This window comes from Epinephelus moara, chromosome 1 (assembly GCF_006386435.1).
Source record: "Epinephelus moara isolate mb chromosome 1, YSFRI_EMoa_1.0, whole genome shotgun sequence".
Classification (NCBI taxonomy): domain Eukaryota; kingdom Metazoa; phylum Chordata; class Actinopteri; order Perciformes; family Serranidae; genus Epinephelus; species Epinephelus moara.
Genome location: NC_065506.1, coordinates 23,807,082 through 23,832,349, shown reverse-complemented (window position 1 = coordinate 23,832,349; position 25,268 = coordinate 23,807,082). Strand labels below are relative to the sequence as shown.

Sequence of the window (25,268 nt, the reverse complement as noted above, 5' to 3'; positions counted from 1 at the left end):
TGACGAGGGTAAAAACCTGACGAGCAAAACTGGATGGAAAGATAGCGGGAGCTGCTGGATGGCCCCATTTGGGAGTGCTCCATAGTTTCTGCTATTTCATTCTTAACAGGCATCTGTGGGGCAGTCATTAATTGTTTGTTGGCCAAACCATCATTAAAAAAGCAGACAGCAGGGTGGCTTTTACAGAGATGTGAGAGGGAGCAGAGAGCTGAAACAGGAGAGAGGATCACTGAAGAGGCCCCAAGAGGCCCTCGCAGAGACCCAGATGATTACCATGCTACCGTTGCCTCTGTAATTCTTCATAGAATTAAGACACACGGTTGAAAGGAATTCCCAAACACAAAAACAGAGCAAACTTCAATGAGTCTCTCTTTCTTTCCTGATCTAATTATCGCTGCCCCCATAATCGCTGTTATATTCATCATAGTGCTCAGTATTTATAGGGTCTGTTTTCATCATAGTAATAATGTCACTCTGGAATTCCCATGCAGAGAGAGAGAAGGAGAAAGAGGCAGAGAGACATACATCATAGAGTATATAGAGGAAGCAGCTGGAGATAGGGAGGGCTGCTTCTTGGATCCAGATATCATTTGATGTTAAGGAGGCCACAACAACAGGATTGCTCCACTACCTCCAATGCAAATGTGCCCTTGTTTTGTCTGGACTTTCCCCTGCCTCTCCTCTGTGGAGTCTCCAGATGAACCGGGTTCAGCTCGGCGCTAACCTCTGATCCTTGTCCTGACCTCTACTCCTGGGTCCTGGAGCTGGCACAGAGCCCGTCTCACTTTCTGAGACCCTTTGGACCTTGGAAAGCCTACACAAATTTGTTCATCTTTCTCTCTTTCATTCTTTCTTTGTCTGTCTCTGGCTTCCTCCACTCTCCTGTTCCCTCTCTCAACTCTCCATCTCTCTCCTCCCCCCCCTCCACCACCAACCCACCCCTATTCCAAGGGAGCCCACTGCCTCCTATTCTCTGCCCCCACAATGTTGCTCCCAGTATTTGGGTATATATTTAACACCCACATGTGAGGCCTGGTGAATGTGCCTGGGGAATGGAAAGGAAAACAAGCATGCCCTCTCTCCCGGCCCTTTAGTGCTGGTCTGCTATAAATACCTCCGGGTGGCGCGCCAGTTCCAGCACCAGTGGCATGGGAACCTCTCTCCCTTCTCTGGTCCGCTGCTCGGCCACTCAAGTCCAGTCTGGGAAGGCTTTAGCCGGCAGGCTGGCCTGAAGGGTGGGTGCGTGGGTAGGTGTGTGCAATGTGGGTGTTGTAGGGGGGAAAAAAGTATGGAGGGTTGTGTATGGTGGTGGTGGTCTTCCTGTGTGTTTTGTCTGCCTCTCTGAGGAACATCCCTGTGTCTTCTCCCTTTCTCCCTCCCTGTCATCTCCCTTTTCAAAAGACTTCATGTATACTGCATTTATGCTGTTTTGCCTTATGAAGATTGTATGAATATGTGCTTTTCAAACTGTTAAAAAAGAGATCCCCTTTTCTTCACTGCGGTGAAGCGTTTGTTATGTTACTCCCCCAAAAATTGATTTAGACTTTTCAAAGGTTTGCTCTTCACAGTGCTGTCTCCCTGTGTCGATGCACGACAGGCTCAGCTCATATTTTCAGAGTTTGAGGTAATAGTTTTAAACTGACAGACTAAACATCTCTCTCCCCGGCTGTTCCACTTCTACAGAGTAAATAGTTTTATGTGCACAAACACACACACACACACACACACACACACACGCACACACACACACGCACACACTGGGTGACTGACTTAGTCTAATGATTATTTCTTTTTGGTTTGTGGGGGTTCATGAGAATTTGCTGGGTTGTAAGTTAAAAGATATGGGCATAGGGCCTCTTAGGACACTTTTTAACCTTCTCTGCTTCTGTATTTGAAAATGTAGGTTAACCGTCATAGTTTTGTACAGTAGGTGCAAGGCAGACAATACCCTTGTGCTGTACGTCTGAGCTACAGGATATTTTTGGCGTTTTTGGCCATTTAAATATATATACAGTGATCAATAAATGCCAGTACTGATTTTCACAATAAGCTTTTGTCAGTGTCAGCTTAAAAAAAAAACAAAAGAAAAAAGTGATACTCTACATCAAAGCTTTTTGTTTGGTCATTTAACATACTGAGTCTACAGATTAAATGTCTCTGTTGTTCCTCTCCCCCCTCACACTTCTTAGCATTCTCCCTATGTCTCTTTTTCTCTCCCTCTCTTAATACTCTCCTTTCCTCTCTCCCACCCCTACAAGGCTCACTTGTTATTTTTTCGTACAAGGTCTTGTAATTAAGTTTGACATAAGCACAGGGATTAAATATGCGGTTGAGGAGGGAGAGAAAGGAGCTCTGTTACAATCTCAAGGCCAGCTGTAAAATGGAACCAGATTGCGACACTTGGAGTTGGAAAGTTTGGGAAAGGTGCCGAGACTGGAGCTGTGTTCTACCAACAACGGGATCTGAGTCTTTCTCCCGCGTTAGAGCAGCCAAAAGACTACTGAGTCTCCAGCCAAAAAAGCTAATATTAAAAATCCTTAGGCAGAAGACTAACACTCAGTCCGGTCCAATGATAATTTCTTTTTCAGCTAAAAGTCTGCCATCTCTTCCAGCTAAACATTAACCATTGTCTGTCCAAGATGACTGATAACAGCCAAAATCTTTGCTGCCAAAATACTACTAGAAAGCAGCATACTACCTAGTTAACAGCACATTTACAATCTATGGGAATAATTGTTTCCTTTAATAAAAGACAGCTAATGTGTTTGTCAGTTCACACTTGATTCGAACCAGCTGGTAACTTTATAACATAGATAAAAAGCATCATTTCTAAATATGTTTACAGGTCACCAAACTAATCTCATAAGTGAAGACAAACAGAGCAATCACACCCATAACCTCTTACTGATGGTAAGAATGGAAAAGTGATTGTAACTCTAAACCATAGCGCAGCAGGAAAAACCATTTCACATGCTATCACTCAATCACTGACACCAAATATAGAAATATAGGCTAAGATCAGCCCCCAGTGCACCGAGCGTGTCGATAGGATTTTCTTCTGTTCTGAACTCTGAGAGGTCTCACATGGAACTTTGCATTCTTAAATAACTCTGGCAAAACGCTTTAATCTTAATGAGTCTGAACAGCAAATCTCTCATCTGCAGCAAAAAGGATTAGGAATGCAGAAAAAAAAGACTGCCGTTCCACTTTGATGAATTGTGTTTAGAAAATCCCTGGGCATGAAGTTCCCCCAATGAACAAAGCGTTAGGCGAGAACGGATGCTTTTAAACAACACAACTTATCTGAGAAAAACAGAACATGCATTTAAGTGAAAATACAAAAGCAGAGCTGATTCGACTCCTCTGCAAATGATAAAAGTGACTAACTCTTTTCCTCAATCCACTTAGCTACTTTTGGAATCAAACCTGGAGTAGCTTTGCACAAATTACGTGCATTGTGTTTTCAGTGCTTCATCAGTGGCGTGTTTATTTATTCTGCATGATGCATTCTGCCATTGTTAAGCATAAATAAATGAATTCATAATTTTCTTTTGCCTCTTGGTGGAAGCACTTGAAATGGGTGATGCCGTGATGAAGAAGGGAGTTGATGAACAGAGACAGTTCAGTGCCAAGAGGTGTTGCTTCCGAAACAGCAGAAACTCTGCTGCTTCCAGTGTAGTTTCCCTCATCGCTTAAAGAAGACCAACTTTTTCGCCAAGTGTGAAAGTGTAGTTAGTTAAGTATGCTATTATGCAGAGGTGTTTATTTGTATTTGATTAATACATTATTGATAATATGTTAATGTAATCCAAATCAAAGCAGTTCAGCGTTTACTTGATTAATTATTACTCTGTGGTGTAATTTCCCCAAACAGTCTCTCTGAGTGGTAGGGGTTAGAGCAGTAAGCCTCTGGCTAGTTCAGACTGCTCAAACTACAAAGAGCCTTACTGCACTGGGACCTGCTCTTGGTTCCCCCTTTCCAACCCCCCACCCACCTCCCCAAATGCCCCCAGGCCTTTAGAAAACTACTCTGGCGGATTTTTCGCTGTATTTATTTTACCTTTCTTTCCAAATCAGCGCTCCCCTTTGTTTCCTGTAATGGACATAAGAAGGAGATATTGCTGATGCGGACCAGACATACGATCCATATTAATGAGAAAACACCGTCATGCCAGATATATATCCTCCTGAAATAAATGAGCATCTCACCAGGGTGTGATTTTTTAATACATATACATAATTTTCCTCCTGCTCAGCACAAGTCTGCGTGTTGCAAAGACATCAATGTCGCGTGTGTGTAGAGTAGTGATAAATATTACCATGCACTTGACCTATATTGATCCCCCAGTAGGGTGTATACCCACTCCACCACATTGAGCCTAAACATCTGGTCACCAGAGTGCTCCTTTGAATGACAGATAACATCTGGGAAGTCTGCTGCTATCACAGGAAACAATGTTCCTATCTCCCCCTCCCCGCCCCTCTATCTCTCTTCACTCTCTCCCCCTTGTCCCTCTTTCCCCATGTCCTGCTCATAAGCACATCCCTCTCATTGATTTCCCATTAACCCCTTCTAGACTGTGAGTATCTGCCCACCCAGACACGCAGACACCAATGGATTGATTACCAACATAATGGCATCACTATGGCTGCCCGTTCTCATCAGTCTGACCAGGTCTGCAGGCTGGTCCAGTCCATCCCCAACTGTCTGCTGCACTCCACCATCTTTCTCTCCACTTGTTATTTGGCTCTTCACTGTATTCTCAGTACTTCCTTTCTGTCCCCTTTCCCTCAAAGGGAGGGCCCTTTGTTTCTTCCCTCTTTTCTTCCTTGTTTCCTCACTCTTTCCCTCCTTTATTTCCTGCTCTAACCTCATCCTCTGTCCTCTGCATCTTCCTCCTCCTCTCAGGTCCCTGTTAATATTCACCTGGCATTCAGCCTCAGGTCACACGTGTAGAACCACCATCCAAAGCACTGTACTCAGTGTTCCCGTTTGCTTTCACAATACTGTGATGAAACATATGTGTGTGTGTGTGTGTGTGTGTGTGTGTGTGTGTGTGTGTGTGTGTGTGTGTGTCCGTGCATGTCCATGCATGTGTGCAGATATCTCACTATATGAGCTTGCAAGTATGTGCTGATTAGTGTCATTGAGGACAGCAGTTTGCATTTCATTTTAAACGGGAGTCTGAGATGAACTGTGCTCCACACATTTAGTTGCATCAAAATAGCCGAGCAACTTTAGCTTCAATTATAAATACAGACTAACTTTTGAAAAATACTCGCCGCTGCTATTACAGCAGATGAGAAAATTAAACTTGTGTCTGTGTGTGGGTGGCTGTATTGATGTGTGCATATGTTTAGATTTTTTTCTTTTCTTGTTGAACAGACTGTGTGTTAAAATATATACTTACATGAAAGGCTGCCATCATATCTGTTTCACTATGTATTTCCTCCCTCACTTTGGCAACTGCTTTGGCGGCAGAGATAAAGTAAATGTGTGTTTGTTAGGTTGTGTTTGTGAGCCACAACGGAGGCAAGTTAGAAAAAGCCCTTCATTTAAGCATGGCGTGCCTCCATCAGTCCTAGTCTCTGATGTACAAAGAGCCCAGAGGAAGGAGCTTCACAGCTGTTTGTAAACTATGAGAACAGGAAAGGTCAACAAAGTAATGCAGTGCGTTTTTTGTAACGCATTTTCATCTCTCTCTGTTCCATAGTGAGACAGCAGGGCTGCGCCCTGCCTCAGTAGTACTGGTGCATTTAAATTACTGTTCTTGCCTGGAGAATAATGGTGAAAGCATAACCCCATTGTATTCTTTGATAAACTCTGGAAAATGCATGGTATAAGCTGAGGAAGAGGCGCGGTTTAAGGGCACAATTGCCTTGCAAATCTACCATGGCAAAGTTTTTCTGAGAGAGAGAGAGAGAGAGAGAGAGGGAGGAAGAGAGTGGTGAGAAGAAGGGGAAATGTGGAATCGAGGGGTTGAGGGAGAAAGACAAGGGAGAGGGAGATGGAGAATCCAGCATGTGGGTAGAGTAGGGGGGTCTGTGTTGCAGGGACATGTGTTATCTCTGGGTGCAGAGGTCTTTGTTTGCAGGGCAGAGAGGTATAGATTTCCTCTCCATGTCAGCGCCTTTATTTAGGGCTCAGCACAGAGGGGACAATAGCAAACTAATCCACTACTGAATCAGGATTAATATTCAAGCTGCAAATATTAATTCACAGCCAAAAGGAGGAAATGCAGAATATGTCAAAATGCTCAAACAAATAAAGAACAAAAAAGCCCAAGATCCTTGACCAGAAATTCCATCCTGAGTCTTTCACATGAGTGCATTATTTTTACTGGGTCCTACAGTCTCGTCTCAGCATTCTGTTTGATTTCTGTATTAATCTTCATAATGATTTTCTATAGAAGAGCGAGAGCTGGGGGAAGCTGAAGAGCTGCATGTTGTTTTTGGCTATTCTCCTCACTAAGCTCTGGATTTAAGATCTGGATTTGAATATTTATGATAGAAAATAATAGAGGTTATAAAAATAAGTCCCTGCAGAGCTGGGCTGTAAGTTATAGGGGTAAGCAATGCCTCCCACATCAAAGAAGCCTGGAGATGTTGGCCAGTAGTTTGATGCCTGTAAAAAGCCTATAGCTGTTCAGCCCAGCCCGGCAGAGTGTGTGTCTCTGCTCAACACATATGATCCAAAAGTGTCACTCACTATCAGAGTGGTCACAAGCTCCCAAAATTTAGCAAAAGTTAAGTTACTGATTTCAATTTAGTTTTGTCTACCTCGAACAAAAGAAAACAAATCTGCCATCAGGGTGAGATCGTTTGACTTTTTTCAAATATAGTTTCACTTGTTTTGAGATTGAAACAAGTGACAGTATTTGTAACTGACAGGTGGATTACTCCTCTAGTTTCAACATAATGTCACTTGATCCCAGAGAGTGTTTTAAGTGTGCTGGTTTGCATTTGAAACAAGCGACACTTTGCCTCCCTTTTGACAGCTTTTTCATTTTTCATAGAATACTTAGATGTTAAGACTTACGACGATGATATTTTGGAGAACTTTGGAAATGAAACGCTCTCTGTGCCGTTCTCCTCCTGAGTGTCTCACTAGCAGGGCAGAGCGACCTGTCCCAACAACACGAGGAGTTAACGTGGGCTTTCGGGGGGCAGAGCCTGACGGAGTTGTGTGAGAGAGAAAATGTTTGATATACACTGATTGTATGCTAGTAACCCTGCGCTAATAGCCCACTGCTGTCAAATCTGTTTTATAATAACACACCACATCATTTAAATTGAGGCGTAAAATATTCCACCTACCAGTCTCAAGTTATTTTTTAATATATTTTGTCCCTCATGAGCATGAAAAAGAAAGGAGATAGAATAAAGTTTTTACACTGGATTAGTGTTTCACTATTGTCCAAACAAGCGAGCATGCACGTCCACAACACACCCCTTTCAGCACACACACATTCACACACCAGCACAGTAATCCCACACTAGGGGGTAGAGGCCTGTTGTATACTGAAAGCCATTGTGATGTTCAAAGGGGCTTCACAGAGGCTCTAACCATTGATAAGGTCTAATGTGATGAGGGACTGTAAACTTCATCTTTTATACATGGCAACATAATGTGAAAGGTCAGCTTATCTTAATCCTCAAATCTGCAGCATCCAGGCCCATGGCCCCATTTCATGAAGTTAAAGAAATAATCTTGGAGTCCATTCTGAAGACGGCCCTTATTATCTTCTCCGCAAGGTCCAATCAGAAGATATCATTAGAGTGTACTATGAATGCACTGTAAGGAATGATTATTTCTCTTTTCTAATCGGCCCCAATCATATCATAGAATCAGCTGGACTGTGTGCTCATGGTGAGAAGCTTTATTATGTCCAGTGATTAATCATCAAGCACTGCCTTATCCCTCTTAGACACACAGCACACTGCTGGCCTGGTTCAGAGAGGGAGAATGGGAAACATCACCTTCATCAGCACGGCGCTTACCTGATTTTCCATACTCTTTAGTTCACCCTCAGCATCGGCCGTATACAGTAAAATGCTGCGGTGTATCATCATCTCAAGGATATAAACACGGTTTTAAGACCAGTAATTTACTCAGGCTCCATGTAGAGGCTAATCAGTGCTGGACACCACTTGTTATAAAGTAGCACACCATTATGCTTCGCCCCATTTCATTGTTTTCACGTGCATCTTTATCTTACTCTGGATTTTCGTTTGTTACCGTCTTGATCTGTTTCAATCTGTTCCCCTCCATAACTGCAGACAGAAATTTCTCATTGACTTAAAAAAAGAAGTAACATAGTGTCCTTAACTTCCAAACAAATTGAGGACAGATTATACGCACAGTCGTGAAGTGGAAGAGCCACCGTATTTTGTGAATTAACGCAGGTCAAAAAGGTTATTGTCTCAAGACCAAGTTTGGGCAATTTGTTGTTTAGGAATCCTTTGTTCTCAACTGAAAGTGTGTCAAATGTAGACAGATTGTGAAATATTTATTCCTTGACTGCAGATCATATTAGAGTGTTATTGTTTGTTTCGTTTTGTATTCCACCCCTAATTTGCCAGTGGTACAGTTTCTCAGGAAGTCTAACAAACACACATCAACTTTAACAAAGGTAGACCCCATCCTGTAGCCTTAATTAGAAGGAAATTGTAAACAGACGCATGCCTTTCTTTTACGGATTATCCATACTTTATGACTGAATGTTTGAAGTTATGAGGGATTCTGAATCAGCACTGCTCGAGTGGTGCTCTTACAGGACATTGTTGTCTTCAATTATTTTCAGTTATATTCCCGTCTGTAAGAGGCAGGGGATCATTTATTATTTAAAGATGCAATCGTTGCTGTTTATCTGGGATTTTTAAAAACCGGGTTATCTTTTTCGCGTAGTTTTTTTTTTTTTTTTTTTTTTGATTAAAGGAACAAAGTGTAATAAAGTGCAGTTTCAAACAGATGCTTGTCTCTCTCGCGCGAGAGCTCATCTGCCATTATTGTGATTTAATATGAACGGTGCCAAGTAGCTGCCGAGAGACAAGATCTAACGAGCGTCAGGGATGCTTTAGTATGTACATAAAGGGTCTCGCGCAGACACAAGCTGCTGCAGATGCACACACAAATACACATTTAGTTGCAGACTAACAATCACACATGTCTTTATCCATATGTTGTTGCTAAGAATGGCTGACAGAGAGACTTGTGGCTAATTGTTTTTGCAGCTGGATTACTGATATTTTGGGGGGATATGTAGTGAGGATTTGAACATATTACGATTAATAATGTGCGTTAAACTTAATCTTGGGAGCAAACAAAAGAAAAGTAAACAAGCAACATGAATAAATAGTACATGTTGAATTCACACGCACAGATGATTGGCATCCTCTCTGTTTAGAAGGCAGCAGGAGGGAACATTAGACTGCGGACCCTCATTCAGGGCTGCTTGAATATGGCAAAAATCACAATTATTTTCATCAATATAGAGATCATGATTACCTAACGTGATCATACATGTATTGAGCTTCAAAAAAAAGTCCTTTTAACAGTGGCTTTTTTAAACTTTACATATAATTCAGCTAAAAAACAGGCTTGAGGTGAACTTAATTTGCCTGCTGCTTCAGAGAGTGAGACAACTGCAGTACTGTGCTTCAACTGAACGAGGGCCTCATTCAGTTGAAGCACAGTACTGCGGTTGTTCAATATATCTTGCTACAACATCCTTTATTTCATTACTCAATAAAATTGTCATGCACAGAACTTCATCCCCCAAGTGTGCCCTAAGAATAAAACCTTTTTCCAGGTTCGAATGTTAGTCGTAGTTCCAGTCCTGCTACAACATGTCCCTATTGTTACACATATTGTTTTTTAAACCCCAAAGCCCCACAACTCTTGTTGTGTCCCTCTTACGCTCACTAGTATCCACTTGCCCCAGCATCACTCTTGTTACTTCCAATACTTAACTTTACACTGAAGCCTTTGCCCCTGAGACCCTAGAGTTGGGAGATTAGTCCAGCCTCAACTGAAGCAGACAAACTGCAATCAATACCTGATATAAGCAGTCCGCCAGGGTCAGGCGACCTTGCTGTATGGCACCCACGGCAACTCTAGTAAAGTCCTTATAAATTCTGGGTGACTGACCCCTGACGACCTGGGCAGATAAGGTCAGTCTGGCCACAGTGACCTAGAGCCAAGAGGCCAGTGTCCAGTCAGTCTGGCTGTCCTATAATGAAGTGGTCAGTATTGCCTTTCTGTCACTCAGCAATTACTGGGAGAGATATGGAGCCATAGATAGGTGCTGAATGCACAAGGAGGCAGTGGCCACAGAATTACATTCAAGAGGCAAAGGACCGGTAAAGTGACATGTAAACTACTCTAATATGGACTGGTAATGACTGGGAGCAAGATAGATCGGAAGGAGTCTGACAACTTCAGTGGGGCTGCGTTCCATCTGTGCATGCAGGCACAGGGGGACACTACTGTAAAGCTTACATTTAGTAGCTGCTTTTGAAAATCTGATGATTTGCTGCAAAAATGAACAGTTGTGCAACATAAACACTATTCCATGTCTCCTTTACTTGAAGCAGCATTCTTTATATTGTGCTTAGACATCTTTCTAATGAGTTGATTATTCAATTTGCAGATTAACTGTAAAACAAAATGCAGTGAACATCAGTCATTACTGAAGACCTGATAATGTATTTGGTCCACAGGGAGCCTTTGATGGAAGGTGTCCCTAATGGTCTAACGACACAAGTGTAACTTGCAGAGTGAGGAGTGACCAGATTAAAAGACAAACAGACTGACGTGCAGGCAGAGGTCATGCTGCCTGCACAAATAGAAGCCTGCGTATGTCACAGTGTTTCTCCCATGGCCTGTTGTGCTCCCCGACACAGGTCAGGGGCTAGGAAATCCCCAAAGCCATCCAGCTGCTGCCATCAGAGACTCTCGGCATTCTTCTGTCTGCTAACTATTTAGTTGTCAGTGATTTGGTTAAGTGGAATTGACTTTTATCTGCGGTGTGCTGTGGGGCTGCCACTGGCAATTCAGAATCCCCCTTCCTCAGCTCCTGTCTTAGCCTGGTGTCACATCCAGCACATTGCTATTGGCAGCTGAGCCAGGCCTAATCAATAGCCCAGGTCAGGGATGGCCCGCGGCTCTGCTGTGGGTGGGCTATTGATCCGACACACACACTCCCACAGGTCGCCCTGACAAACCGGGAAGTCGTGGCCTCGGACGGAGTGAGAGGGAGACAAAGAGAGACGACAAATTAACAGCGCTGCGCTCAGTCTACTGTAACACTGTCATGGAAATTATTTATTTATTGATTAGCAAGTATTGTACTATATACTCTTTATTTAAGATTAAATTGATCATTATTTAAATTAATATTCCAAACAGGAGTGATACGATTCTGAAAAGTGGAGCACACATTGAAATCAGGACCAAGAGAATCTGATAAAACCATTTAGATGCACAGCCATCATAACCATGCAAGACCTCTACATCTGTCTGTCTGTCTGTCTGTCTGTCTGTCTGTCTGTCTGTACACTTTTTTTTCATGTGTCTTTGCTTCTCTTTGCTGTGTGGATCCTCTGTTGTCACTCTTTCCGACCTGTGGCCAATGAGCAAGAGTCTCGCTATTTTTGTTGCAGTTTTAAATGTTGCTCCCCGAGCCCCTTATCAGCACCACAATAAGAACTCTTGGGAACAATTAAACATGGGCTTTAACTCAAGTCTAACCACAGAGGTAAAAATAATCGCACAATGTTTCCAAATGGAAGTGGCTTCAAAAGAGCTATTCAGTTATCAAAAAACTGTCTGCCTCTCCCGCCTGTATTCCCTAACTAAATCTCTGTCGCTGTGGAACTATTGGAACATATGACAAGCATATTTACCCAGCTTCACAAACCAGGCCCATGTGGAATTCAAAGTCTTTTTTTAACATGTTATTTTTTTTTTTTTTTTCATCGCTGGAATTGACAGTTGAATAAATATGTATTGTCTATGAGACTTTGTTGTCGTATACGGGAGATCCTCTGCAGAACAGGCAATTATATATGCCATTACAGGAATATGTCTTGTTCTGGTTACAGGGAAATTAAGTTTCTCCGGAAATCTTTCTCATTTCTCATTTTAAAGAAGTCTTCAGTGGTATGAGAGGAGAAATTACTCACAGCAGTTCATTTGCTATTAAATGTAATCTTGAAATCATAAGAGGCTTTCCTGCAGTAGTCGCACACAAATAATTAGAGATTAATTTTGTTGGCTCTAAAAACAGCTGATTAATTTTGAAGTCTTGATGGTATCATACTGCTCTGGTTTGCCTCTCCTAAAAGACATTTATTATGTGCTCAGATTTCAGGGATGAGGTACAGAAAATGCAGACGCTCTGACAGGACTGCAGAGGAACTCTCTCTTTGCTGTCATGATTTCCAGCAGTGTTCGAATCATGTTTCTGACTCTATTTTTCTCTCTTTGTTTCTTTTTCCAGGTGATGGTGTCATCCTGACTTGTTCTTCTCGTGACCTGGGAGTCCCTAAATCCCGAACCGTATAGCTTTGGAAAACCCTGGAAATACCTGGAATTCTAGGAGTATATCACCAAAACTTCTTAAGGTGCCCAGGCACCGGATCAATAGCTTTACATTCTCCTTTATTATTTTTTTCTGTATACAAAGAAAGAGACGAAAGTCTGAACATTAGCAATAGCCGCTGGCCATCCACCATTGCTCCGACGAACCTGCTGTGACCGAGAGGGCGTGACCTTTCTGCCTGCTGACTTCAAACAGACACTTGAAAAGAAAACGCAGTCAGAGAGGCTTCCGCGTGGTGGCAACTCAGACCAAAAACCCCATCAGGTAAGGCTGTGAAGTCCCCCTTGCTCCTGCTGTCCAAGCCCTAAGCCCTTTAACTTCTTCAGGGCTTTGAAGCTAACTTGTCCCCAGTCTGTGTCCCCCACACAGTTAGCTTCCCGTCAGAGTTTGTGCAAAGGAAAGGATGGCGGATAAATGCCCCTCTTTTATGCTCTGCTCACCTGTTTGTTCCTCTCAGATTAGCGGCTCTGAATATGTTGAAGTTGTTTGGTTGGCAGACGCTCGCTCTGGGTTCTTCATTGGCCCCTTGTAGATTTGTCCAGTGACCAGCCAGAGCTAGAGCTAATGTGCTAGAGACGTCACACAGCTTGGCGTGCTTGACCAGGTGGATCACACATACATGAGCATATTCTCTGTGTGGATGTGCAAACACATGCTATACATACACATACAGTAAACCTGCAGACCAACATATGTAAATTTTCACATTGATATGAAATACTAAGTTTAATGGTTTCATAAAACAACATGTCTACAGTATACACTCTACTGTACCATTTCTATAACAGTTATCAGTAACACCGTCAGTGATGGGATGTGTGAATGTTCTCAGACGTGGGAGTTTTTTAGTTTACTAAGGGGACAAAAGTGATTTTCTAGCAGATAAAATGTCCCCGCTGTTTGTGTGTGTGTTTACAGATGGGCGTATGTTATATTTTGAGTGTATGTGTGTGTGGTGTGAGTATAAGAATAGACAAACAGTATGTGTTTGAGTCTTGTATCCAAAAATGTGCAAAAACGGCACATTTCTGATGCATGTGTGCACTTTTGGGCTTCATAGCACATGGTTGTGAAATGAGTATTCCCATTCAGAGTGACTTTGAAATTGATTTCACTCAGTGTCACTCTTCTAGTTTTATTAGGGTCTGGTTTCCCAGTTGTTTTCTCGAAGACTGACAACACATTTTCAGTCGGTGATTAAGACTTGATCCCAGGTTATCTGGACTATATTAAATTATTCTGCTTGATAAGGGAATCTGTGTGATTTTATTTTTTCTCAGGCAATGACTTGGAATCAAATAGCGCCTGATATAAGGATATTGAGATTAAGCTTTGTACCTTTGTGGCAAAGCACCCCCCCTCAACAACACCACCACCACCATCACACAAAGGTAAAACAGCTAACTTTAGCTCCTCAGCTACAGAGGAATGCATTCTTTTTTGCCCTGAAAATAGGCCTAATTAAAAATAAAAAGTACTTATACAATTATATGAATATACTTTAATAAAGATGACAGTGAAAACAGCAGGACGTACCGATTGAGATGAGTTATGTCGTTAAGGATCTAAAGAGCTTTCTTTGTAAAGTTCAAAGTAATTTTAGCAAATTTAGGTCACTGAAATTTAGTACCCAGCAGCAAGTCATTGTTTTGAAAATGAGAATGAAAGAAGAGAAAATAAATAAACAGACACTTTTTCTCCTCTCTCCTGCATCTTTAAAGATTATTTTTAGTATGGGGAAAAATAAAACACTTGAAAGCGCGAGAAACAATATTTATCGTTGCCGAGCTAATTAAGGACGTGATCTGAAACGTGTTTTCTGTAAAGTGTGATTTCGGACCCAAAGGGTCAGCTGCCTCACAATAGGACAAAGATAATACAGCAGAAGTCAGGGGTGGAGAGGGCTCCAGTCTGGAGGAAAGCAGCTCCCCTCCCTGGCCTGTGTGCTGATGGAGCTGCACTCCTTGCCCAGGGCTCCAGGGCTCCGACACTAGACCTTATTTTTCATGTGGGCTGCACACTGTTCTGCTGCAGTCGGGGTTGCTCCCTTTGTGCCAGCCCTCCCCCTTTTAGAGCCAAAGACATGCATGATTTCATACATGAAAGATATATGTAATTGGACAGCAGGGCCTATGCAATACATTTACAATTCTAAACAGAATACGTTAAAACTGGCTTCCTCTGTCTCGCCCCCTTTTCTTCCTGAGGAAATGTATTTTCACATATTCAAAAACCCAAAAAAAAAAATAGACAAAACACAGGTTATCATTCTTGTTATGTGCTTTATATCTCATGTGAATGCTCAAAATGCACAAACAACTACCAATATATCTTACAATCCCACTATATCGGTGTGTGGCTCAGGCAGTTGTGTTGTAGCTTGCAGAGAAATACAGCAGATTCTGGCATGTACTGCAGTTTACACTTAGCTGGGGTCAGGAGGAAATCAAGTTGACTGTATTACTCATCTCTGTATATCATGGTTTAGTTTACAATTAAAAGTATAACCACTATCTTGACATGTATCTCCTCAGACTCAAGATGTCTTGTTAAATCAGTGCAGCTTAAATTGATATAAAAACAGCTGAATCACATGCAACATAGAATAAGTTTTAATCTATATATACATATACAAACCACAGAATGCTATACATCCATGAAAATACATAACAAAATCAGCAGAGTAAACACTGTAGCTCTACAGATGTATCCATGGTGTGGATAATGCTGCTTGTATGTTTGGTTTGCATTCTCAAATGAAACCACAGTCTTCAGACACTACAAACAAAGGAAAAATCTAGAATTGTATTACTTTTAAATTAAACATTTCATAGCGGGAAAACAATTTGCGTTCCCTTGCTTTCAGACCGAGGAAGTTATTTTTGTGAATCACATTGGGCAGAAATCTGTTGTGTGTTAGTGGCTGGATTTGAGGAAGCCTCAGTCAACAAAGATCTGCTTCTGTTGTCTGAAAACTGGACACAGTGAGAGGTTTGAAAAGGGTTTGTTATGGCAAAATAGACTTTAAAAAACAGCTGATTTTATAGTGTAATCACTGAAAATTTCAATTGTAATTCAAGTTCAAGGTGAGGGAAAGACCAGCTTGATGATTTCAGATTAACTCACCAGCTGCCATGATGTGAATTAATGTGTATCCAATGCGCACATTTTATCCTCTGAGGGGAAACATCTCTGTCTGTCATTTGACCACAGGGAGGGTATGACCTTTTGGGGTCCAAAGACAATTTTTCATGTTGATATCTTTTGCCTTTATATGCAGCAAAACAGCTTGTTTAAGTGGATTAGCTTCATGTAATACTTTACATGTTTGTAGACCTGCACAACACCCCAAATTATTCAGTAAACACACATCTGACGTAAGTAGAAGTGGCTTTAAATTGTTGCCAGTTTCCTCCAACATGTCAGTCACACACGTGTGAATGCCTGTATGTAGTCTAGCACAGATAAGCAAGGACCACAGCTCCTTGCTGCCATGACTCACTGTGATACCTGTCTCTCACACACAATAGACAGACTACCGATTGAGCTGCACAAAAAGTACAGTTTGTGCTTGAATTATGTGAAGAGTAGTATTTTTGCCACATGGAACGAGGTCAGCCGACTGTTTCGCACATGCTGAAATTCACAACACAAAAGTGATCTTGGCAGGAAAGCGGGGGCCATGTTGGCTGGGAGCGCAGGTAGCAAGGATAGGTGTTGTTCTTGAGTGTCTTAGCTGTGCCTCGTGTGCAAGGCCTCTGACTGCCAGTGTGAGAGCACTCCATCCGAGTAAAGAAGCTCAGCTGATGTGATTCTTTGCGGTACTGTATATGTGCATGCATACATACAGCAGCATGTGTCATAGGTGAGGAGAGCACTGGTAGATGGGCTGATGCAGGGCTCCTGGTTTAAGGTTGTATACTGTAGCCCACCCCTCCTGTGCCTGTCATGCAAAAGTAAACACCTTCACTATTAACTCCCTTAACGAGCTAACACCTAAAAAGGGAACAGCTCCACTAATCGCTTGGTTTTATTGGCTCCAGGAACACTTAAGGCCATACAGGGGGGCCTCACCTCACCTCCACTGAGGTATTTAGAGCACAGGGGCCAAACCAATTGATGGACAGGCAATGTTCCGTGACTCCTACCCTCCTAACTCACCACCCACAGCAAATATGGGTGGGATCACCTGCCACAGAGGCAAAGTTTAGGAGAGCCGCTAGGGGTTAAACATCCATAATTCTGCCTCAGTTGCTTTGACCGTCTAAAATTACTTCCACACATCCCTGGGTGGCTTTTGGTCCAGGGGGGCTCCTTCACAGCTCTGGAGGGCTTGATCATATGTGGCATGGGATGAGCTCTTTGGGTCTGTTTCTTAACTAGATGCTGCACATACACACATACATATATATATATATGCTGTCACTGCATCAGCAGGGGCGTTGTGTGGAATAGTGTGATGTGAGTTGTTGATTTCCACGCATGTAAAATTCTGCATGATCCCACCCATGTCTGCATTCACTTGTCTCACTTGTTTGAATTGCAGCCCACTGAGTGGTGCGGTTGTTAGTGTGTGAGTGTGTGTAGTGACTGCTGGCTCCATGTCACTGTCAAACACTGAATAGCCCCTGATGTTTGTGAAAAAGGAAATGTGTCATTTTATTCATTGTGTTGAGGCTTCTCTTGTCCATTATCGTCACTGTAAAGATTATTCATCATTGCTCGTTAATCGGCATCATTGTTGTCCTCAAATTAACGTCATTGATTTGAATTGTAAAACTCATTTTGTCTGATTCGTTCTCCAATAACCAGCTGTTGGGTGCGTCATTTGGCGCATTTACAGCTTTATATACGTTATTTAAAACTGTGTAGGAAATATTTAGCATCCCTCTCTTGATGCTTTTTTTCTGGATTATTTTTCAGAAAATTATAAGAGGACAAACTTGGAATTATCGCTGTGTTGTTTGACCCGGGCTAATGCTGTAGAAAGATGATGTTGAGGCATCCAGAGGCTGTGTGTGTGACGCAGGATTTGGATTTGACCCCTGGCGATAATCCTAGATCTGTATTTGCCTTCTGTGTCGCTTCCACCTGTCATCTTTCATCTCGTCGTGTTGTTCGGGGGGCTCTCCTCCACATCAAGGAAAATTACACTCTTTAACTTTGTTATATGCAAGTGCGAGATGCAGAAAGCACGGAGTGGTGTTTGAGTGGGTTCGGCGTTGTGGGGATCCGTGATTCTTCTCCTCTCTCCCCCCCCTTCTGTTCCGTTTTGGGTCGGTTTACCACCAGCTAGTGTTGCTGTTGCCTGGAGTGGTCATATGGCTCTGATTTGGGATCCCTCTGTTTCAGTGAGTCTCTCCAAAACGCGTAAAACCCCACGAGTCCCGCCTGTCTCTCACCCAGAGTCTGTGACAGCAGCTCTCAGGATTTCTCCATTATTCACTGTATCCCCGACCTGAAATATGCATCATCAGAAGGCCTGTGCTCCTCTCCTTCTTTTGCTTTTATTTGCCTCAAAATAATAAAAAAAAATATCACATATTTATCATGAAAATTTGGCGTGAAACGTCGATAAATTGCAACACTGTGGTTGAATTCCACACATTTTTAACCACTGCCTTTATTTTTTTATTTTCCTTACTATTTATTTCGTGCTCCTGCGCATTGGACTGCAGAGTGTTTTTGCTATTTGTGAGCTTGGAATCTATATCTGGGTGCACTTGTAAGATATTGAGATCTGACGGCTACCAGCAGGCATCTGCTTTTGAAACATACAAAAAGAAAAAAAAAATGCATTGACAAACAGAAACCTTTTAATTACAATCTCTAATATGTCATAATAGCAGTAAATATGAACAAAATAAAATCACTTTGAAAATGATTTTCTGACAAAAATGTTTTGTGGACTTGAAGGTGGTGAGGTGTGATGGCTCTGCAGGCTCACATACACTTTTGTTTTATTGTTGGTGGTGGTGAGTGTGCGCGTGCGTGCGTGTATGATTTGCACCTGTGCACTTCTGTTATGATAACGATAATAACATTAAAAATAAGTCAAAAAAATTGGATTTCTTTATTATAAGTCGTTTTAAAATATGATGCGACACCGTAACCACCCTTTTACGCACACACGCGCGCACACACACACACACACACACACACACACACACACACACACACCCACACACACATAGAGGAAGGAGGGAGAGAGACAGACACAGAGAGCCACGCTCGTTGCTTTTTTTGGGAGGGGGTCTGCTGCTGTGCGCGTGGTTTGTGTATGTGCGATGTGCGTGGTGTGTGTGTGTTCTTTTATTCGATTTTATCGCACCGGTCAGGCTGAAATAATCTGGACACTCAACTAAAGTCAGCAAACATCGGACATTTTTGGATGTTCCACGACATTTTTCAAATATTGACAGACGGACATCAGATTTGGATTGATTGTGTTAACACGACTATTTTTTCTAAAAAAAAAAAAAAAAAAATCCAAACGTCCAAACTGTTTTTGAATAATGCATAGGATCATTAATAAGGTAGTACTGGCAGGACGAGTAAATGGATGAGAGGGAGAGAGGAATTGATATGCCTTCTTGTTTCTCATGTAAATGAGGCAGACTGACCAGACGGCCGCTCGTCATTTTTTTTCTATCCCAAACTCTGAAATCACAACAGCAGCAGCAGCAGCAGCAGCAGCAGCAGCAGCAGAAAACAGGTCCTGTTTTTCCACTTCAAACTGCATTCAGAAATATGATGTCAGGCTTGCTCCTGTGTTGCTGGTTTGCATACGATCTAACATTAACATGTATAAAACAATTTCACATTTTCGTTAGAAATATTTGAATCTCGGGATGCAGTGTTAAAATATGTAAAAACAAACAAACGGGCAGATGAGACATCGAATTTTGTCCAGGAGCATTTTAATATTAATATTTTTTTTATTTCAAAAGTATTTACTGAAAATAAAATATCAAGCGAAAATAAATGGAAACATATTGCTATAAACAGGCAGCCACTGAGTCAACAAACAAATAAATAAATATTCCAAATACTCCAATATTAAGACATACAGAACATCTGGAACAAACAAACAAACAAACAAACAAATTAAAAAAAATCCATCAACACACATGCATTTAACATGACAGCATTTTAAAAACGTTTTAACAAAATAAAATATCCACCAATATGAACAATACAAAATTCAGACATGTAAAACACAGAGGGCAGATTTCCACAGTGAGGATACATTTCTGCATCTAATCAGTTAAAACCACTTAAATGATGAGTGAAAAAAATGATACATGATATTATACAAGCAATAGTATCAGTAAAACAGCAGCAATTACAAATACACTCGTTGCATTTCAGTTTGAGGACACAAAAAAATCTCCACACTCAGTTGTATTCCACCTCAACAACCCTCTCCGTGTGTCTGTGAACATGACACAAGGATAAAAAAGGAAAGTACGAGGCCACAGGCGGATGCAGGGTTGGGATATTTGCAAATACTGCTATGGAAAATAAATTTGAAAATAAATAAAATGCATATAAGTAAGGGTTTCCCAAAAAAAATCTGTTTCCTGTCCACCAGGGACAGATGCTTTCAGCATGATGGTGGAAAATCATCTGGGGTGTAAAACCTGCTGCATGTACAGCCTCAGACACATTATAACCACTGTGGAAAGTTCACTTTATTTATAGTACGCATTTTTATTTAAATATTGATTTTTCTAACTATGCATAAACTATGCTGATTTTTTTGCAGGATGCTCCGCTAATTAGGCCAACTTAAAGTTTGATGTGTGTTTGGCTCCTGCTCCTCGTCACTCCCTCCACACTCAGGTGGCTATTTAAAACCTGATGGCAGTTTTGGACAGTGTGCAGTGGCATTAATAGACCAACTATTTTTGGTGAGATGTTTATGTGAAATGTTTGTGGTTTCCGCCTTCTACGGTTAAGCTACATGTCTTTTGACCACGCAATAACCCGAGCATGTTGATTTACATCCCTCACACGCGAGGCAGTCTAATATATGATGTTAGACTGAAAGGCAAAAGGTGCGCGTTTGCAAAGACCAGCTGGTCCGCAGGCGCTTGGCTCCTGTAAAGGACTTGATGCGCTGCTTGATCCCAGTGGTCAGGCTGAACATAAGAGGGCGCTCCCATTGCACCTGGCTGCGCTGCCCTATCCACCCTAGACACATGGAGAGCCGGACACCAGCCTCTCGTGTGCAGTGATGTGGTGGTAAACAGCGCAGGCACAACTGTTTCATTCAGTCGAGGATCATAAAGAGACAAACAGCGACTGATGTGAAAATAACTTTAGTAAAATTTAAAGTTTTTTTTCTTTAAAAAGTTACAGGCTACCTTTATAAAATATACTGTCACAGTGACATACTATTAATAAACGCATTTCAAAAAGTTTTTCAGTGTGGATCATGTACATTTAAGAAATAAAAAATAAGATAAAGCGCGTAAAGAAGGTGTTTGCCCTCCATAGGAAACTTGGGCTACCACCCTTAAACCAGCTGGGACACCTGCAGGCGCTGTGTGACGCACACTGTCTTTAAAGTGTCTTTTCACCACTAAAGTAAAATTTATTTTTCATTAAAAAAAAAAGAAGTCTACGATTTCCATTTGTGTCCCACCTTGAGCTTCCAGTCCACCTACACTCGCTTTTTATTTTGAAATATTTTCCTAACATAATCTCACCCAGATTGTTTCCTAAAGAATGCCTGATGCCCTTTTCATCTGTGTTTACCATAGCCTGAACATATGACTGACACCCTCCTTGTTAATATCGCAGCCTATAAGCATCTTAAATCCCCAAATCCTTCTGAATATAATGGTCGTTATCTCTTTATAAAGTTATAGGACTTTTTCTCGATTGCAGCTTTTATCTTTAAATACTTTCACCCCTGCTCATTTCCTCTGTTTCCCTTTGTGCTTTGTCTGGGATTGCGCATGCATGCGTACACACGCGTGCGCACGTGCATGCGCACAGTAGCCGGCAGATAAATAAAATAATGTAATATAACGCAAATAAAGTGAAATTTAATTTAATTTGGAGGCTTATTAAAATAAATATTTTTAAAAAGTTGACATGACGTGCACGTGGCTCTGCGAAATCCCCCCCGTTAGAGACGATTATGGGGCTCTGCCCTCTGTGTGAATGCTCTGTTTTGTTCCTTGCAGTTCTGGTGATGGTCAAGCGCTGTCATGTGCCCCACATCTACGCACCGTTTTGCATTTTAAGCCACTCTGCCTTTCTTTGTCATATCCACGGGCTGTCATAGCCACAGGTTGTGTTGAATTTGCAATGCCACTCATCGATGTATGCCTATTGAGGCTGGCACGTGGACAGTTATCCTTCCCACAGAGAGGCGCAATTGAACGCTGGTAACACAAAAGCTTCAGACCCTGTCAGTTCCCCCCTTTTTTCCCCCTTTTCAGTGATGCATAGGCCCTAAAAGCATCAAGGCCTCCGTCTGGCTGGTCTTCTTTTGATTTAGACTACACCATACTCAATATGGTCACTGATGGAGTAATGTCAATCAGGCCTTTGCATAAATTTGTAAACTGAAGTTTGCATTGTTAGGCTTTAGGCGACTGACTGGCTCAAAGCTGCCTCCTACAAGCCTCAAATTACACCAGACTCTTTTATTATCTCGTAGCCCCTTTAACTCCCCTCGCACGCTATTTTCAACCTATTCATTTTTACAATCTCTTCTTCCCGAGAGAGCAGACACGCACAAATCCTCGAGATTCCTGCAGTCTGCCTCTCACACTGCAAAAAATGTGAGCTGTTCGACGGGGCGATGCAGTTTTCTTGTGTGTTTTTTTTTCTCCGAGAGAGGCATGCCACACAGCAGATGCTACATTGCTTAAAAACAGGTATCAGTGCCTGCCTCGGCTTATGGATGGCAAGTGCTGAGGAAATGCCGTGTTACAGCACACCATATATTCTAGCAGCAGGGAGAGAGAGAGAGGGGGAGAGAGGAAGAGGGGAGAGAGACAGAGAGAGATGGAGAGGGGGAGTTGGGTCCTGGTCATATAGGCTACAATATAAGAAGTTTGATTTTCATAGGCTCTTCTAAGGGATATGTGCTATTGGATCTGTGGAAACGCCGCGTCCCATGGGGGTTCCATAACCTCTCTAACCTTTAAGTCAAAGGCCTTTGGAAAATATAAAATATAGCCTATACATTTCATGTGCCATCTTCACCACCACAACATCACCAAGTGCTCAACACATCACTTGTGTGCAATCTCAGAAAAATAAAAACAGACATTAGATGTATCAGTGCCATGCATTTCTATCCAACACACGTCTGAAAAAATAAATATCTCAGGCCGTTTTATTAACCCAGTTATGCCTTATCTCCTATGCACTCTTGTATTATGGCCACTTTGAGCTCTCTAGCATGTTTGGACAATGTTTGGATTCGCGTATATGCGCCGTTTAACTATTAACTCTGTATCGGAATTCACTATATAGGCGCAGACTATCAAATCCGTATTGTTTCAATAAACACAGCACGTTATGTGATCAGTGGAAGCTGCTACTTGTATTCAGTGGACCTGGACTCTGTATGGAGCTGTTTGCACAGAAAGTGTGCGTACTGAGAGTGAGGGATTGTCCATTTCCCTCAGAGAATCAACAATAAAATTATCATAACAAAGAGCACTGGGAGACTCAAAGGTTGATTTTTGCAATACATGCAGTCTTTTCACTCGGAGGAAACGAGAGGACATCCGTTAGAGGCGACGTGCTTTACGGAAAGAGTGCTGTTAAGAAAAACAAACGAGAGACCCTCAACACATTTCATATTGGTATTGATCATTTGTGCGTTTAGAAATTCCTAATCACGACACATCAAAATGAGATGACACACTGACCACCTGGGCTTCACGTCATAATATCAGAATAACTATCATATATGACAAAGTTAATGCAAACAGGCCGGGGTGACCAGACGCCTTCATACACCTCTGTCACACATTTCTACTGTGCTCTTATTATTTTTATTATTATTATTATTTAAGAGAACCTCTGTCGACAACGTGTTCCCAGCAGTTTCGCAATAGATGTCACGATAACCTGTTTCCCCATCATCCCTCTGTGTCACAGCTCCACAGCCTCTCACTGCTGTGCTGCCTGAGAACTATAACCCTGTTTATATTTTCCTAAACACCCGCGACACATACTGCAAAATTTAAATAAATTGTCACACCCATGGAGGATACAATGAGGCTTCAACAAGTATTTCTTTAAAAAAAAAAAAAAAAGAAAGAAAGAGTTGCACTTGCTTTGCATACTGTACTTATACAAAGCAGCTCTCAGGTGTTTCCCAAATTCAGTGGAAAATATTTCAACCTTTGTGTCTTGGATGCCCTCACATCACTGGGACAATTAGTTTCTTTTATATTACAATGCTGTTATAAAGTAGGTTACACTGCTTTTAAAGTTGAAGTGATATTTTGAGCTGACAGAAAGTGTAAAAACGACACGCCTGTCCTATATCATCTCCGTCATACCTTCACATATGGCATATTTTAACCTGCTTAATTTCACTTTTATTTTTAAAATATAGCAATGAGTTTTCAATTTTTGCAGTTTTATTCAAATTAATCCATGCATACACACTAATTTTAGTTTGGGAACACCCATTGCTTCAAGTTTTATTACAGTAGTCCTCTCTTATCATTAAGCACATCATATCATATTGTTAAATTAATATTTTTGTGCAATCTAAACTTAAAAATAATCCGGAGTTTCTTTCTAAGATGTGCACAGGTTGATTCACGTCAAGTTTGCAAAGTTAAAATTTTGCAGCTACGCATCTGGATTATTTAATGCCATCTTCTATGTCTTTCTCTTAATGCTTAAAATATATATTTGCAAAAACAAATCAGTTGCTAGCTGTGATAATATCCAGGTGCCTCTGTGCTTACGATAAGCTCCCTTCATTGCACATTACAATAGTCCCGAGGCTGCCTGTATATGTTGTTACAGTACACTTCTGCATACATGTAGAAATCGCTTTTATCTTGCGTATTTTTTGGGGATGGCGAGCGTTTCTTTTAGTTGTTTACAAACACTTTACTTATTTACATATTTACAAGTGTGCAGAAGAATAGCATGTTTCCATTTGGGTCACTACAGCCGCCGTAACTCAGTTATGTATTTCAATAAGTTGACTGTAAAGTAACTGTAGAGAAAGAGCCCCGGTGTGCAGCTTTGGACGCGACTAACATGACAAACTCGGCTTGAAAGAGACAGAATAAAATAAAGCATGATCGCTAATGTGCTTTCAGTGGCCACGGTTTGTGCGTATCTTTAGTTAAAAAAGGCAAAAAGCGGGTAAAAAAGGTTTGAAAAGTGTTAAAAAAGGAGCGGAGGGAGAAAGCTGTGCCTGTAGCGTCGGGCTGCGGCTGCCTGCTCCAGTATTAACTTTCACTGTCTTCCGTCTAATCAAACTCTTACTTTCCGCTGTTCTTAATTCCATATTTTCAATTCCTGATCATTACTTTCCTCTTTTTTTTCTTACTTGTATCTATCCATCCCTCCCTCCCTCCTCTTTCTCCCTCCCTCCCTCCCTCTCTCTCCCGAGCTCTCTCCTTTGCTGAATCTTATTGATCCAGAAGGCGGCTAATTAGC

The 25,268-nt window shown here is 41.7% G+C and overlaps 1 long non-coding RNA gene across 3 annotated transcripts in view; it reads left to right on the top strand.

Moving 5' to 3' along the window:
* Nucleotides 1–14,820, top strand: part of LOC126396133 (uncharacterized) — a 91,327-nt gene extending 76,507 nt beyond the window's left edge. For all 3 annotated transcript variants that reach the window (XR_007570534.1, XR_007570533.1, XR_007570535.1), the window contains exon 4: nt 12,504–14,820. This is a non-coding gene — a long non-coding RNA (uncharacterized LOC126396133). The remainder of the gene's footprint in view (nt 1–12,503) is intronic.
* The last annotated feature ends 10,448 nt before the right edge of the window (nt 14,821–25,268 follow it).